Source organism: Urocitellus parryii, chromosome 7 (genome assembly GCF_045843805.1).
Source record: "Urocitellus parryii isolate mUroPar1 chromosome 7, mUroPar1.hap1, whole genome shotgun sequence".
Lineage (NCBI taxonomy): Eukaryota > Metazoa > Chordata > Mammalia > Rodentia > Sciuridae > Urocitellus > Urocitellus parryii.
In genome coordinates this window covers 61,614,516-61,631,795 of record NC_135537.1, presented here as the reverse complement: position 1 = coordinate 61,631,795, position 17,280 = coordinate 61,614,516, and positions in this window count along the sequence as shown.

Here is a 17,280-nt window from a genome sequence, read left to right as displayed (position 1 = left end):
TGTCTTTATTACTATTGCTCTGTAGTATAGTTCAAGGTCTGGCATAGTGATGCCACCTGCTTCACTATGTTCAGGAACAGCTTTTGGAAATGATATCCCAGAGAAACCTGAAATGTCAGAAATGAAAAAAGTCAAAGTGGCCATTGGCAGAAGCCTTCAACTGGGGGTATGGTTTCCTCTCTGTATACATGTGTGGCTTCGTAAATTTCCCCACTGTTGAAGGGACAGGTGTCTTTTGAGAAACAGAATCGATGAATCAGCCAAGAGCCCTAGGGAGCATTCATTCAGAAATCAGGTAGATTCCTTGGCTATACATCAAGAATCAAAGTCTATGACCAGGTCCCACCTGGCCTGCCAAGGCAGTGAAAATAGGCAGAACATTCTCTACTGAGAGATCAATACAACAGGAGTCAGGTATAGTAGTCGACTCTGTCAAGGAACAGTAAGACAATTTCCAGAATATCAAACAGCAGAAAATGGGAATCCCACTCTTATTAGCCTTTGTTTATATTACAACTTTCTATTTCCAAAATGGCTTGAACTTTTTCAAAATGTTCCCATCCATGATTTCATTTCACTGTAGGACAAACAGCACCACAAGTGCAACATGAAAATCGATATCAATATATTTATGTGCAGACTGCTAAGAAAGGACCTCGATGCTCACAAACACTAAATACCCAGACCACCGTGCCTGACCAGGGTGCCTCCTTGCAGAGCAAGGCTACTCCACCTCTCAGCCATGCTTGGATAGGTACAGGCAGCTCATTTTCAGGTGCCTTTTTTTTTTTTTTAGCAATGTGGAGACAAATTTTCCTCCTATTTTTGAAGGATTGTCAGAATTCTGGCTTAAAGGCTCTTGGGCTTTGTTGAATATCCCTTTTCCTTTTGCTATTTAATGTCCGCTTGAATCCTAAGTCTCAAAAATGAACCCAAAATGGGGAAGGTAGAGGGAGTTATCAATCAAAAAATTTAAAAGAATCATGTGAACTTCTCCTATTCACCTGTATGCCATTCTAATGACTTCAGTGACATCCCATTATAAGCAAAACTAATTTTTTTTAACCCAATTGACAGGTAGACACCCTTCACAAATTTCAGAAAGAGAAAGCCTAAAGGGTGCTTACATAAGCTTTTCACTGAGTTTCTCAGTTGCACCATACAGCCAAGGTGGTAGCTCCTAAAAGATCAGCCAAGACTTTGTAATGTAACTAGGGTAAATCTCTTGGAGGGAGTAAATTTAAACAGCCGCCATCCGAATAAATAAATAAATAAATAAATAAATAAATAAATAAATAAAATGAAGTCAACAAAGGAGTGATTCCAGCCACATGGAAGCTCTGCTTTGGAGAATGGTCTTTGCACGATACTATACCTTCAGCAGCAGGATAATCAGGACTCCATTCAATATTCAGAAAAGGAATGTTTTTGCAATCTCTGTCCAACATAAATTACACAGCCCACAAGTCATTTCTAACTTATGTTTTATTTTAAACTATGACTTGGAGTTAAGGTGACATCTTTGTCCCAATACACTCACAATTCTTGTGTTGCAAAGAGAAAGAAAAAAAAGAAAAAGAAATGAGAATAAGGGGAGACAGTTCCCCATAAATAGTGAATGTTTTATGCCAGACGAGAGCTCTACACCCCACTACTCAGATTCCTATCATGGGAGCCTTGGTGGGTACTGATGAGGCATGGGAAGAAGCTTTAGACTAACATGATCCCACCCTCACTAAAGAAGTCCAGAGGAAACACAAGGGTTTGCATGCCTTAGGGAGCCTGAGTATGTCATTTTAAGGATGAGAAAAATCCAAAATCTGTCTTTCTTTCTCCTTCATAAATCAGAGAGAAATTATTAAGTTTTTGAAGCTGATGGCAATCAGTCTATATGGTTCTCAACCAGTTGAGTGCAACAAAATTCTTATTGCTCCAGGGACCATTCTTGTTTCAGAACTGCCTAAAATTTATGACTAGAAATTAGAAGTGGAACAAGGAAAATGATAGCAGGAGGTAGTTCTGTGTTTCTTAAGATGAATCTCAAGTATCAATCATCTGTTCTTGCACACAAAATATCTGTGTGCTGAAATGTACTGGGGCAATGGAAATCCAACAGATCCTTTGACTGGTTAGAGAATGGAGCCCAAGAGTCACGTGACAAGCAGAGACGTAGAAAAGTTACAAGTCGAGGAGAATCAGTTGCTTCCACCATTTTTAGGATCATGGCTAAATAAGATGAGTGACATGGACAACTATAAGAATAAAAAGAATGCCCTATGATGTGCCTGTCTCGGGGATGAAAAGGAAGACCGGAAGGAGTATCATCTATTAGAAGAAAAAGGAGCCAATTGCTGACCAGCAAGGTTCATGAGGTGGTTCAGATCGAACTACTCAGCAACCAAAAAATGAAGATTACCAAAGCAGCAGGCTAACCCACCAAAAGAAAGACTAGAAAGTGCCAGATGGGGCTTCTGTCAGTGCAGGTAGGTCACATGTGACCATTTGCTACCAGGTGCTGCCAAGGTGACGGGCAAACTGTGCCTGGATACAGTCAATCCAAGTTATCATTCTGGAAAAAAGCAGTTGCCTGAGGGAAACATCTGTTCCCCATCACTCATGGGCTTAATTGTGAGGCTCTTATCACCCAGAAGTGTTTATCTACATACCACATGCCCTTCCTTATGTCCAACATCAATGAAACACCCATCCAATCCAAAGCGACCTGGAGGGATGATTAATTATTGGACTCCTACCCTGGTGCTTTCAACCAACTTGATTAGCTTCTTTGATAAGGAGGACAAACACAGAAAGATGGACTTTGGAATTTGAAAGAATTTCCTTGAATTAAAACACACAAACAAAAAACAAAACAATGTCAGGGTGAAATTGGGGAAAAAAAAAGTTTTAAACTTATTTTCTGATTCCCATTCATTTCTGGAAGGTTTGGGGCTAGAGGAATCTAAGACCCCTTACACAATGAGCACTTCATAATACATCTCCTCAGCGATCCCAGTAATGTCAATGTACTTTACCTTAAGCCCACATGGAAGTAGAAAGCTGTCTGCCATTTTCCCCTCCAAGACCTCTCTCCCCTTGGTATGCTACCCCTGTCTCCTCCCTGAACCAGGCACTGGACATGTGAGCTGAAGGTCTGATTCCTGTCTCACTGAGTGAACTGACTAGAGACACACAAACCAAACAGTACAGGCTTCTCTTTAGTAACTGTCATCCTTCCACTCAGCTGGAATCCTTTGCCTGAGATATGGCAAAACAAGAGTAACAGAGCAAAGAGCACAGCTCACAACCCCTGCTTCCTGTTTTTGTCTGTTTGTTTTTGTTTCTTTTTTTTTCTGTTTGAACCAGAAAGTGTTTGACCTGCCCTTTAACACCTGATGCTACAGTCTACACCCTGGGTGCCATGTTTCAGAGGTCTATCTGAAATTCCTGCGGTTAACCCATTCCAAGAAAATAGAAAGCAGTCACGAAATTCATTGACTTCTTAGGAAACAATTAAGTAGCCATGTCTTTCTTGGATAATATCTGGTGAGAGTCATTAAGGCAAAATAATCATAGAGAACCCTAAGGAAATTTCCATCAAAAGCAGTCTGTTTACTCCACTACAGCAGATGACGTTTTATATGCCTACCTTCTCTAGGGTTTCTAAAATATAACAATAACTCAGATGATATGGGTACCTATGGGGGTTTTTTGGCTTGTTTTTTTTTTCTATTTTTCTGTATTCAACTTATATAGATAAAAATCCCTGCAATGGAGGATAAGAAGTTTTGTAGGGACACAAAAATGTTTCATTAAGAACATCTGCTTCTCATAGAAGATTTTTCAATCCTAGAAATTATTCCAAGAACAATTACAAGTATATCTGAGTTTGAAGAATTGAGTTATTTTCACATTAAATGAAGGCCAAATTCTGAGTATATCAGTTCCAAGACAAAGCTGTTCACAAGTGGCTTCTGTGGGCTTTCAGGCAATGAATCTGTACCAAGCCTTCATTTATTAAAAACAACAACAACAAAATTATTCATTGTGCTTTTAAAATACTAACATTGGGCTAAAATAGTGGCCAGATGTTCATTCCTTTAATTCTCCAGATTGCAATTCTGTGATTTTTATTTCTTTAGAGTGGTTTATACCATGGTGACCCTGTGGACTTCTTTTTGATTATATTTAATTGTAGGCAAATATTTCTGGTAAGATTGAACCCACTTCCTAATTAGGTTTTAAAATTGCCACTGTCCTAAACTTTTCCTATCTCAGTTCAATTCAAGATTAATTGGGTAGTTACAACGAGGAAGGGATTATCTTAAATGTTGGAAATATGTAATAAACCACAGAAAGACATCCTCTTCCTTCCAAATTTTCCTATTTTCTCTGTTTTCATTCTTACAACTCCTCTGATTTTTTCATATTTGGTCTTTCATCTCTGTTTTTTCTCATCACCAAAGAATTTACCAATGAACAAATCTAACGGTGCTATTTTTTGTTACATAGACAAAACTGAATTCATCATGTCCACCCTCCCTAAATCTATTGTTTTCCCATAGGGCCCCAACTCAATGAACAACATGACCATATCCTCCACCCTCTTCTTGTTAATATCAAACCAATCAAGGAGGTCACCCTCAACAAACAACACTTACCTCTTTTTATCTCCAACATGAAATAGTCACTAAAATCTAACATTATATCCTTCAAAAGACTTCCTTCATCTAATGCTTTCCCTTCATCCCACTGTTGTTGCCTAGTTCTAGATCTAATTTTATCCTCATCTGGACCTTTGCAGTAGGCAAATGGTCTTCCTATTTGCTATTCCTTCACTCTGATCCATTCTTTTGTGTCACCTAAGTGATGTTTATAAAATAGGAAACGGACTATTCAAATCCCCACTTAAAAGTCTTTCAATGGCACTTTAATTGTTGCAGGTGAAATTCAAACTCTAGGTAGCACATATGCATGACCCTTTGTGATCTGTGCTTGGACATATTTAACTGGACATATATAGAAAAAGAAATTAAATATTCTTTAATTTCTTAAGTTCGACTCCTTTACCCACATTCTTCAGTAGTCTACAATGTCAACACCTCCCCTTTCCACGTGGAATTTCTTCATCAACACATAGTTCAATGTTACCTTCTCCAAGATATATTCTCTCACCCTTGCTCTCTTCTATGATGGCATATGATTATATAGATCATTTACTTCATGTACCTAAACTATTTACATGTCTCTCCCAAACCATATTGTGAATTTCCGAAGAGCTCTCTCTCCCTCCCTCTCCCTCTCTCTTTTTCCACTCAGTATTCTCAGCATATAGCCCTGTGCCCCACATTTAATATGCTCTCATAAAACAAAGGTTAAGTGAATGCTGATCTTCATCCTCCTCATAGTTTCTGCAGCGTTTACATCAGTTGACTGTTGTTCCTTCTATAATTCTCTAAGCATTGCTTTGTTTTTATTTTCCCTACATTTCTGGACCATCTTTTATCCAGATCCTCTGATCAAGGAATAAAAGAAGGAATAGGAATTAACATTGGCATTTCAGCAATTGATAATTCCATTCCTCCCTTTTCTCACATGGCTTCCATTCCCTAGATTGTATTTTGAGAACTTTCTTTGTAAACCAAAGTTCTGAAATGTTACCAGAGATACCATCAGGCAGAGGCAACCATCATAAAATGAAAACTTTCTGATGTTTCCTTCTACTGTCAAGGTGTTTCTCCAGCAATGAGGCATGTTTTCATGGCACAATTAATATTTATACTTTTATACATATTTTAGCTTGAATCAAATTATTATCTTTTTATCAATGAGGAATCACTGAATCCAATGTCTTTAAGAGGTTCCAAGACCGTTTTTGTCTGTCAGTCCTCTGTTGTTATGACAAAATACTTAAGAAAAACAACTTAAAGGAGGAAAGATTTATGCTGGCTTACAGTTTCAGAGTTTTCAGTCCACAGTCACTTGGCTTTATTGTTGTGGACTTATGGAGAGGCAGAACATCATGGCAGGGAAAGGGTGACGGAGTGGAGCTACTTACCACATGACATCTAGGAAGCAAAAAAGGAGAGAAAAAGAGAAAGAGGTGGGTACAAGATGTACACTTCAAGAAAATGCTCCAGGGTGACCCACCTCCTCAAGTTTCCACCACCTTCTAATAGTGCGTAGGTTGGTGGCCAAGTCTTTAGCACAGGCGTTGGGGGGACATTTTGGATCACAACCCTAGCACCATTATAACCATGAAAACAAATAACAGCCTATGCACACCAGAACCAAAAATATCCATGTAGACCTAAGAGAATTCAGATAGAAAATAGAGGTATATTTAATTTCTTTTTCTAAATGGGAAACTATTCATGGCAATTCATTATTCCACAATTCTTAGAGTAACTCCATTCTAAAATACATATCCCGTTTCCTTGGCTTTATCTAACTTATGTGAAGAGTTCAAACATGAGGCAGCTGCTTCATTCTGGTGGAGTTAAAGCTTTCATAATGCTGCCACTTTTAAGTCACCCTACTGGGAAGGCACAAGCAAGTAGAAATTCTCCTCCTAGAAGTGCCGCAGTCTGGCTGGGCACAAATCACGAGCCACTGAAGCAGGAACAAACTTTATTTTTTTACTGCAAGAAAAAACCTCACACACACTCCTGGGGAATCCTCCCAAAAGCCAGGAGGCTCCTGCAGGAACCCTCAGCCGGAAATATCTCCCCGGGAAATCCCTCCTCCTGCACTTCGCCAACCAATGGGAACTCCTAGGGAATCCCGTGAGAACTAAAAATAGCGAGAGAACTCAAAAATAGCGCTAGAACTCAAAAGTAGCGGCAGAGGCGGATATAACGCCTTGCCTGTCAATCAATACTGTTGGCAAAATGCCAGGGGCCATACAGACTCGGCTGTGGCTCTCAGCATAGAAGGACAGCCTTCTTCCTATTGGTGGATGATTTTATTTATTTATTTTTTAACAAAGAGCTTCCCTATTTTCATGAGACTAGAGAAAGCAAGAATCATGTTCCCTCATGCTCAATTCACATTTAATCATTAGTAGCTCACTTGGCATTGGCATCTCGTTCAAAGCATTGCCCTTATAGGGAAATATTTTAGTTTCTGAAAAAGATGGGCATTGTGCCACAATTATGCTTATTTCCTCTGATGGAAAGTACATAATTTACTAAAATTTCTAACGTTTTACTCTGTGTGTGTGTGTGTGTACGTGTGTGTACATATGTGTGCTCATGTTTTAAAGCAAATGGCTTCGCTATAACATATAGCTTGGAGATAGAAGAAAATCACTGATCCTGCTTGACTCACCATAAATTGTGTCTGTTCCTAGCCATATAGCTATCAGCAACTTTGACTTATTACAATGATGAAGTTCTTTAATGTTCATTTCCAGTGACCTTTCTTCTCTTTTGGGATGTACAGTGTCTTCATCTTTGCCCCAGAGCATCTTGCTCAAATTTTGATACTATAATTCATGTTCTACGGAGCTGTGAAAATACAATTTGTCTAATAATTATCTAGCACTCAGATCCTAACTATTTCTCTTAACTGGTCCAAAAGTGTGATGGAATTGATGGCTGCCTCCATAACACTGATCTCTTCAACTTTTCTTTTTCCATTAGAACTCCAACTGGGAGGAAATTCCACTGGCTTTCATATAGCCATGCAGCTCATGAAACCCATCTTCCCTTCTTCCCACTGGTAATGGGTTGGGAATGGATATGTGATACTATCCAGGACAAGAAAAGTCTTCCAGGGATGGCAGTGGCTTCTCAGAATGGTCTTTAATGATAAAAGGACACACATAGTTTGTTTCATACTTCTCAGATGACACATGATGTGACATGAAATTTATTTTCAGATGCATTAACAAGGTAACTGACATCAATAAGCTTGCATGTTAGCAACCTTGGGCAATAGTAATTTGAACAGAAAGAATTTATGTGGAAGACACCTACCTATTTTATTTTACCTTATTAACTTCTTCAATTAGGATGAGTCACTATCGTGGTATGAAGTTAATGCAACAGAAGACTTAATTTCAACTTACATAATAATAATTAGTCTAATCATGTCCTCAGGAATGAAAAGATTGCCCTGACAAGGAGCACTGAGAGATCTTCCAGTCTTAACAAACTAATTCATGGTGTGGGAAGGAAACAGGTCCAGCCTAATTTCAGAATAAATCTACTCCTCCAGCTCTGCCATGTGAGTGAAAACCAATGGCAAGGCAGAAGGAGCCCTGGTATGTACCAGGAGGGACACAAAGCCCGATGAGCTGCAACTCTAGAGTTCAGTTTCCTCTTATTAGACAAAGAGTTGAACTTACTGACCCCAAAATGCCTCTCTTACACAGCTGTTCTCCAGTGCCATGGTGTACTGACAACTGCCCCATATTCCAAAAGCCACTGCTCCCTCATTCAGCAGAGGTGACCTCTGTGCTTCCTAGTCTACCCTGAGTGCACCAGGACTTTCCATGTTCACTTTTTGGCTCCTTCAACCAAGAAGACCTGACAAAGAACAGTGAGAGGAAGAAAAGTTTATTTGAGGGCTCACGGTTTCAGAGGTCTCAGTCCACTGACGTCCAACTCCATACCCAGGAGCCTAAGGTGAGACAGAAAATCATGGCAGAAGTGTGTGGCAAAGGAAAGCAGCTAGGAGCATGGCACAGGAGCAGAGAGAGCCCTCTCTGCTCCATAAGGACAAAGTAAATATTCCAAAGGCACATCCCTAGGGACCCACCTCTTCCAGACACACCCTACCTGTCTACAATTTCCACCAAGTTAATCCCTATCAGTGGATTAATACACTGATTAGGCTAAACCTTTTATAATCCAATGATTTCATCCCTAAACCTTCTTGAATTGTTTCACATATGAGCTTTTGGGGGACACCTAATATCTAAAATATAATCCTTGACAACCGCCTGCTTGAAGGAAAATTATACCCCTGGCACTAGTTAATTGTATATGTCAATTTGACTAAGATGTGATACCTAGTTTTAGGTCAAACACTGGTGTGGATAATGTTATAAAGGTATTTGTTGATGTGATTTACATTCAAGTCAGTAAATACTGAGGAAAGCAGATTATTCTCTATAACATGAATAGGCTTCATCTCATCAGGTAAAGACTTTCATAGAAAAGACTGAGGTCTCCCAGACAAAAACCTATGTGGTCCTCAGACAGCCAAAGACTCCAGAATACAGCATTGATTGTTCCCTGGATCTCTAGCCTACTGGCCTGTCCTGTAGATTCTGATTTGGATCTTCCAACCTCCACAATCTAATCAGCCAGCTCTCTGAAGTAAATCTCTTTCCTTTCTCCAACTCCACTCCCTCTCTTCCTTTTACTCTCTATCCAAGCATGCACACACAGAGACACATACACAGACACACACACAAACATATTCACAGATCCTGTTGGTTCTGTTTCTCTGGAGAACCCTAACACACCCCTAAAGGCACAAATCCAAGGCCCCCTGAATCCAAAAGACAGAATCTGTAGAACCAACATGTTTTCTGGCTCATTAATTCCTCACCTGGTTTATATGCTCCAACTACACGGAGCACTTTGTGAGTGATTATCCAGAGTAATGCTAAGCTCTCCCTGGAGTAACTGATTATTACAATAGGACTGAGGTAAGAAATTTGATTTTATGTCTAAATTAATTTTTCAGATATGTTGGCAGACTAGAGCTGCTTACCCATTCTGGAAAGTTTCCTCTGTGTGTGTGTGTTTTTTTTCTACAACATACATTTTGTTTCCCTGTTGTATTAAGGAATGATTTCTTTTAGTTTTCTATATAAAATTTTTCTGGTTGGCATTAGTGTTTTTTCCTGGTGTCTGGTGCTCTTTTTATTTTTTTAACTTGGTATGAAATGAATGGGTAAAAATATATAGATTTATAATGAAAATATGGAATCTAAGAATCTAGTACAAAAGTGAATTTATTGTTTAGAACACCATCTGTAAGGCCCTTTCTTAGCATCTGGATGGCTATCTTACGTGACAGCCACCATTTTAAGGAAAAAGTTTGGCTTTCCCACCCAAGGGCGTTTCTGAGAAAGGCTCACCACTCCCTCATACCAACCCAACCCCTAACCACAGCATTAGGACCCACCCAGCTCGGATTCCTGAGCCTCCCCCATAAAAGTCCCCAAACTCAAGCCTGTTTTGCCTCTCTCCTGTAGAGAGATGGCCTTTATTTGTCAGTTCTGACAAATAAACTCTCATGTGTATCTCTGCCTGGTCTCCGTCTTTCATTTCTCACTTACCTGTCTCCTGTTCCTCGCTTTCCCTTCACCATCAAAAGTAAAAACTGAAATAAAGTAGCTTCCTAATCCTTTTCTGGAATATAGTAGAAAATTAATATATTAAATACATAGAATATGTTATATTCTAAGAAGATGTAGTCACAGAAGCTCCAGGAAATTGACATTTATGAAACATTCCCACGTATCTGCTAATTAGCATTGATCTAAGTTCTTTCCAATTTTCTCAAAATGTTATAAAAATAGGAGACCCTAGCAAGGAAATGACAATGAATCTGAATGAAAGCATCCAAATTGTTTAAATCAATCAATACTAAGATGGCTGAAAGCTGTTGACTTGTCTATTTGGTTGAACTAATTTCCTGAAAAATAACAGAGTGAATGGACATGAATAGGTATGTCCAAATGGGCTATTGGATGGACATATCATATTGGTGGCACTGGTGTTATTATAAAAGAACTCTGTTTCTTGATCTTTCTAACACCAACTCTTGATCTTTTGCTCATTGCTAACTGAAAACAATGGATAGAGTATGAACAGTGGATAGAGTATGACTGTCACATGCCTGTCCCCTTACAAAAACCACCAAAAGTAGAAATACCATTTCGAGCTCTCTGAGTCCTTTGGAACCCCTGTCTATAAAGTGGATGGATCACATCAGAAATTCCAGAACTAAATCACCAGAAAATCCTGGAGATAATGTCTATACATTCCCAATTCCTTTGCATATTCGAGTTAGAATCCCCAGATTTGAGAACCGATAATAAACAGATAATGCCTGACTTATAATGGTTCAACTTACAATTTCAATTTTAGGATGATGTGAAGCCAATATTAATTCAGTGAAAATTGTTCCTTGAATTTTGAATTTGGATCTTTCCCATGGTCAGTGATATGTGATAAAATCTCTCACGATGCTGGGCAGTGGCAACAAACCTCAGCTCCTAGTGAGTCATGTGATCATAAAGAAAAAACTGACACTCCACAAGGGATGGTGTTGCTAGATTCCGATACTTGGTAGGTACACTTATTAAATGCATTTCAGCTTATGATATTTTGAACTTACAATGAGTTTATGGATACATAACCCTATCTTAAATGCAGGAGCATCTGTACAAATCTTCTTACAGTAGAAACAAGTCAGATTTTATACGAGAAAGATGCCTGGACTTTTCACTTCCATTTAAAAATTTATTCTAGCAACAGTGCTCACATAAATTATTGAGAGGGGAAAGAGTCATTGTTGTTTGCTCCATTGTAATATGTTGTTTTAATTCTTCCATGATGGCTGGGAACTTTTAGGAACACTAAGTAAAACTAAATACTAGGCACTGGTTTTTCTTTTTTTTCATGCTTCATGTTTAATAAGGTTTATTTGCTACAGACTCAGATTGCATGCCAAATCATGTGGTAAGTCATATTGCAGGGACACCTGCCCTACTCCAAGGAGACCTCCATAGAGACTTCCACAGGCTTCTCCTGTCTATTAGCACTGGGCCCTCATTGCTCCTTATAATGGAAGGCTTTCATCACTTCTTTCTGGAACACAGGATTGGTTTTGTAATTCTGGCCCCGCTTCAACTTCTCTACAAACCTACCATCTGATACTTCAGCACAAATTACCTCCCTTGAATAAGTTCATCTCCTTAGAGATTGATAGACAATTAATGGTTGGCATCAATTATAAGTTACATGTTGAAAGTTAATATGGATGGCATTCATGTTTTATATTTCTGGGTATGTCCCCAGAGCTCCTGGCTTAGGGTGCTAAGCCATGCTCTAAAGTAAAACACAAGGGAAAAAAGCAAAAAAGAAAGCCACCAGCCTTCAGAGTGACCTGTGACTCTTTCAAGACTCTATTCTGTTGAGAATCTGTTGTTTAAAGCCCCTTAACATTCCTACTTGGCTTAAAAATTTGAGTAGCATAGATAGATCCTTCGTGGAATTACCTAAATCCTCCTTGAACTTGTCTATACTGTCGACCTCTCCTACCTTCCTGGAATTCCTCCATATCCTTTGATTGAAGTTATCAGTGCACATACCCTTTCATTGGATCTGAAGCAACGTTTTCTAAAGTTTTATGTACAGCAGTCATTTCATCATTTCACTTCCCACTGTTTCAGTTACACACAGTCAATTACCACTAAAAATATTAATGGAATATTTCAGAACATACAATTCATAAATTTTAACTTGTGGACTGTTCTCTGTAGCATGGTAAAATCTCACGGCATTCGGCTTTGGTGGGCCTGGGCCCACAATATATATGCTACTCACTCCTGGCTATTGAGAGACAGGGAGACACTATATTCACATAACTTTTGTTACAGTTATTCTATTTTATTATTAGTTATTATTGTTCATCTCTTCCTAATTTATAAATTAAGCTTCATTATAAATATATATAAAATATATACACATATATGTGTGTGTATATATAGGAAAAACACAATATACACAGTGTTCAGTACTATCTGTGAGTTCAGGTACCCACTGGAAGTCTTGGAAGATATCCCCATTGATAAAGGGAGCTATTCTTAGTATTCTTGAGTTTAACTGAAGTCACCATTTAGTTTATCCATCCCCTCAGCTTGTTGAGGATTATCGATATTATCCTTAGGCACTAAGGACACATAAGGAACAGAACAAAGTCCCCACTCCAATGGAGCTCATTTCTAGTGGGAAGATACCATAATAAGCAGTCATGGTAGTTACAAGGGCTGGGCAGAATTATACTGGTGCAGACAGGGCCAGCTTTATGGGCAAGTGACTTCGTTGTTCTGGAGGACTCCTGCTCTCAAGGCCTATACCTGAAGTTTAATGCCCAATGTCACTGTCATGAAATTCATAATTTTATTTTTTAAATCTGGGTTTTGTAAGTGTAGCCCCATGAGACAATGAAGCATGCAGTGGAGTCTTAGAGCCTCAGTCTCTCTCTGACTCCCCTTGCCTCCAGATGTTATTATTCAGAACCTCCCTGATGCTCTCCTCATCTCCATCACCTCCACACATCACCACCCAGCACCCTCAATCCATGTGAACACTAAAAGAGGTGCATCATCCTGTAGACAGTTTTTGCAGGTACAGACCTAAATCCAATTGCCTTCATCCATGGTCCTCATTCTGCCTTTCTGCCTTGCTACTTGTTTCCTTTTAAAAATGTTATCCCTGGATATCCATGTAAAGTTTCTCTTTGTAGAAAATAGGAATCACTAAATTGTAGTGCCCTTACCAACTGTGTGAACATGGAAAAATCACTTGCTCTCCCTGGGCCTCAGTTTTCCCTTCACTCATACAAGGATAAGACATGCCAAGATGTTCTAAGGAAAAAGAGAGGTAACATTTGTAAGGTGCTTGACATAGCGTCCAGCATCATTGTGTGCAGTCTAGATAGGATAGATTTTTTTAAATTATATAAAAAGATTAAAAAAGAAAACAAAACTATTATTTAATCCAACCACAACAATACAACCAAAGGCATTTTATGACAACGTTTCTTATAGTTGAAGACATTTTTTTAATACCTCTAAGTTAATTCTCACCAGACCTTTGAGCCAACAACATGAAGAACAATAGTGTGTTAGGCAGCATTCCATTGCTGTAAAAAAATCCCTGAGATAAATAAACTTAGAAAAAGCAAAGATTTATTTTTGTTCACAGTTTTTGAGGTTGTAGTCCATGACCAGTTGGTCTCATTGTTTTGGGGCTGTGGCAGGTGACATGTGACAGGGCATGTGACATGTGACATGGGCATGTGACAGGTCATCATGGTGGAAGCTTGTGGTAGAAGAGGCCCTTTCACCTCATAGCTTGGTGTGGACCAAAAGAAAGGAAGAGACTGAAGTCCAGAAATCTCCTTTGAAGGCATATATATCCCCAATGATGTAAGACCTCCCACTAAGTCCAATAGTGCCCTCTGGGGAACAAGCCTTTAATCCACAGGTCTTTAGGTAACACACCAGATCTAAACTCTAGTAAATAACAATTGAGTTGAACTAGTTGCTGAGTCATCCTGGTTATCTTTCTGGATCCTTTCCACTTTATCAATAACCCTCCTCCTTCAATATATCTTCTAGAGCTGGATACAACATAGAATGGTGAGTACAAAGAGTACTGGGAAATTCACCTTGACCTTAACACTAGACTTCTAAGAACACAGCTTGGGTTCAGTGACTTCCTTCCCCAGACTCTTTCCCAACCTCATCCTTTATCACAACCATTTGCTTCTTTCTTTCTTTAGATGTGGTCTATTTTGCCCAGGGTGGTCTCAAAGTCCTGGGCTCAAGTGTTCCTCCCTGCTCAGCCTCCCAAGTAGTTGGAACCATGGAGCACACCACCATTCCTGGCTCTACAATATTGCTTACCCTCAGTAAAATAATATAAATTTATCCTCTTGGATAGTAATTCATTAAACTTAAAAATCTAGCCTTCTGAGAGAATCTTGATCCTGTATATGTGTGACATACTCAGTGAACATATTTTTTATGTTTTTAATTATATTCTTAATAATAATGTTAACCTGGGGCATTGCCAATAAGAACCTTTCTCAAGTTTGGCAATTAGCCACTAATACATATCATTTGACTTCAAAAATATCTGCATCCATCTAAATTTATCATTTTCTAGGATATGTTTTTAATTGTTCTATAGTGACATCATAAAAATATTTTTCTGATACTTTGTCAAAATTAAGAGTGTTTTAGTCAGCTTTTTCGCTGCTGTGACTAAAAGAACCTGATCAGAACAATTGTGGAGGAGGAGAAGTTTATTTAGAGACTCATGGTTTCAGATGTCTCAATCCATAGACAGCAGGCTCCATTCCTCTAGGCTCAAGGTGAGGCAGAACATCATGGTGGAAGAGAGTGGCAGAGGGAAGCAGCTCATAGGATGATCAGAAAGCACAGAGAGAAACACCACTTGCCAGATACAATGTATATCCCAAAGCTATACCCCAAATGCCCTACCTCCTCCAGCCACACCCCACCTGCTTCCAGTTACCACTCAATTAATACCATCAGGTATCAATTCAAGATTAGTTTAAGGGTCTCTCAACCTTATCATTTCCCCTCTGAACCCTTTAGCATGGCCTCACATGTGAGATTTTGGGGGATACCACATCTAAACCATAAAAAGAAGTATTACTGCTATGAAAGGAATCCCCAAGCCCTGACTTCAGATATTAAAGCCCTTACTCCCAATGTGACTATATCTGCAGAGAGAGCATTTAAGCAAAGTATTTATGGTTAAATGATGTCACAAAGATGGAGTATAAATCCCATAGGCCTGGTGGTCTTATTATAAGAGGAAAAGATGCCTATACCCTCAGTAAGGGTACTCAGGAGGCTAAGGCAGGAGAAATGCTTGGGCCAGGAGTTCAACATCATCCTGGGCAACATAGACTATGAAGAAAAAAAAAGGAAGGAAGAAATGGAGGGAGCAAGGGAAAGAGATAAGGAGGGAGCAGAAGGAAGAGAGGGGGAGAAAGAACTAGAGGAGAGAAAACTCTTTCATGCACCAAAACCAAGGAGAGTTCATGGGAGAGGTGAGAGGTGACCATCAGCAAGTCTTGAAGAGAGCCCTCACCAGAACCAGATCATACTGACCCCTTGATCTCAAACTTCCAGCTTCCAGAACAGTAAGAAAACAAATGTCTATTGTTTAGGCCACAAAGTCTATATATAGTATTTTGTTATGGCAACTGAAGCAGAATAAGACAACCCTCTTCATAACATCTTCCATAGCTCACAAAATAAAAAGCTAACCAAAAAGTGGGTAAAATATTTTTAGAAAGATTTCCTCTTAATAAAGCAATTTTGACTTTCCAGGGCTGATTCCCCTCTTTTCTAAGTGATCATAAAACTTTGTTAAATAATGACGTCAAGACTTTCTCACAGTATCAACATTATTCTTATAGTTTCAGGAAGCCATCTTCTTTTCCTTTTGAAATTCAAACTTTTGACTATGTCTTATATCCTGACATTATTCCAGATCACTACAACTTCACAGAGATTACTCTTGGTAGATACACAATCACTTCAGCCATTTCTTGTAGGAGCCTGTGACCTTGCTGTATTGCAGAAGTCAAAACCTTTCTAAGTTTCACCTGTGTCTCTTCTTGACATCTCCTGGGCCCAGCACAGTGCCTGGTCTGTGGTAGGTGCTCAACAACTATGTACTCAAATGGAACTGAACTTACAGAAAAATAAATATGGTATTGTTGTTAGTTTTTCATCACTATGACCAAGTGCCTGACAGTAACCAATTTAAAGGAGGAAAGATTTACTGTGGCTCATGGTGTCAGAGGTTTCAGTCCATGGTCAGCTGGCTCCATTACTTTGGGCCTGAGAACATCATGGTGGAAGGACATGGCAAAGGAAAGCTGCTCAGCTTCTATCAAAGAGAGAGGGGTTGTGAGAGGGAAGACCAGAGAAAAGATACAGTCCCCCAAAGGCATGCCCTCAAGCACCCATTCTTTCAATGAGGCCCCATTTCCCACAGCCTGTACCACCTCCCAGTAGTCCATTCAGCTATCATAGATGAGATCAGAGCCCTCCTGATACCCAAAAGTCCCACCTCTGAACATTGCTGCATTGGAGACTCGGCCTTCAATACATGAGTCTTTGGGGGCACATTTCATATTCAGTTTGATAATAATTAATGAAGTTATTGAAAGGTTCAAGAAATAATGATGGTGGGTCTGCCTAGTAAACTGTATGGCAGACCCATATGGAAAGTCTCAAATTTTAATACACCAAAGAAAACCTAGCAGGAAATGGAAATGGGCAACATATTAGGGGTATCCAAGATAACAGGAAGTGAGTCATGCCACCCTAGAGGCTTCATGACCTTTGTTATGGAGCATATGATTTAGGGTCAGCTAACTCTTGCAGCAGATGAACACTATCCTACATAATGGCTCAAACATAACAAGTTTAATTCCTAATCTGATGGGGTGGAGGTATCTACATCTGGCTGGTGGAAGAAGTGG